This window comes from Arachis stenosperma, chromosome 10, assembly GCF_014773155.1.
Source record: "Arachis stenosperma cultivar V10309 chromosome 10, arast.V10309.gnm1.PFL2, whole genome shotgun sequence".
Lineage (NCBI taxonomy): Eukaryota > Viridiplantae > Streptophyta > Magnoliopsida > Fabales > Fabaceae > Arachis > Arachis stenosperma.
In genome coordinates, this window is record NC_080386.1 from 58,458,302 (window position 1) to 58,459,475 (window position 1,174).

General features: G+C 41.1%; 1 non-coding gene across 1 annotated transcript; it reads left to right on the forward strand.

The window, feature by feature from the left end:
• The first annotated feature begins 378 nt into the window (after nucleotides 1-378).
• LOC130959713 (small nucleolar RNA R71) lies at nucleotides 379-486 on the forward strand. Its single transcript, XR_009078781.1, has one exon. It is a non-coding gene; the product is annotated as a small nucleolar RNA R71 (small nucleolar RNA).
• Nucleotides 487-1,174: the final 688 nt, after the last annotated feature.

The following is a 1,174-nucleotide window of genomic DNA, read 5'->3' on the forward strand; positions in this document are numbered from 1 at the left end:
CACCTCTTCCATTGAAGGGTTCTCAGGATCATAAGCTTCTTCTTCAGATGAAGCATCCTTAGTACTGCTTGGTGCATTTTGCATTCCAGACAGACTTTGAGAAATCAAATTGACTTGCTGAGTCAATATTTTATTCTGAGCCAGTATGGCATTCAGAGTATCAATCTCAAGAACTCCTTTCTTCTGACTTGTCCCATTGTTCACAGGATTCCTTTCAGAAGTATACATGAATTGGTTATTTGCAACCATTTCAATGAGCTCTTGAGCTTCTGTAGGCGTCTTCTTTAGATGAAGAGATCCTCCAGCAGAGCTATCCAAAGACATCTTGGACAGTTCAGAGAGACCATCATAGAAAATACCTATGATGCTCCATTCAGAAAGCATGTCAGAAGGACATTTTCTGATCAATTGTTTGTATCTTTCCCAAGCTTCATAGAGGGATTCACCTTCCTTCTGTCTGAAGGTTTGGACTTCCACTCTAAGCTTACTCAATTTTTGAGGTGGAAAGAACTTTGCCAAGAAGGCATTGACTAGCTTTTCCCATGAGTTCAGGCTTTCTTTAGGTTGTGAGTCCAACCATGTCCTAGCTCTGTCTCTTAAAGCAAAAAGGGAATAGCATTAGTCTGTAGACCTCAGGGTCAACCCCATTAGTCTTGACAGTGTCACAGATTTGCAAGAATTCAGCTAAGAACTGATGAGGATCTTCCAATGGAAGTCCATGGAACTTGCAATTCTGTTGCATTAGAGAAACTAATTGAGGCTTAAGCTCAAAGTTGTTTGCTCCAATGGCAGGGATAGAGATGCTTCTCCCATAGAAGTCGGGAGTAGGTGCAGTAAAGTCACCCAGCACCTTCCTTGCATTGTTGGCATTGTTGTTATTTTCGGCTGCCATGGGTTCTTCTTCTTTGAAGATTTCTGTTAGGTCTTCTACAGAGAGTTGTGCCTTAGCTTCTCTTGGCTTTCGCTTCAAGGTCCTTTCAGGTTCAGGGTCAGCTTCAACAAGAATGCCTTTGTCTTTGTTCCTGCTCATATGAAAGAGAAGAGAACAAGAAAATATGGAATCCTCTATATCACAGTATAGAGATTCCTTGAGGTGTCAGAGAAAAAGAAAATTAGAAGGAAGAGGTAGAAGAATTTGAACTTAGTGAGATAGAGTTCGAATTGTGCATTGAGG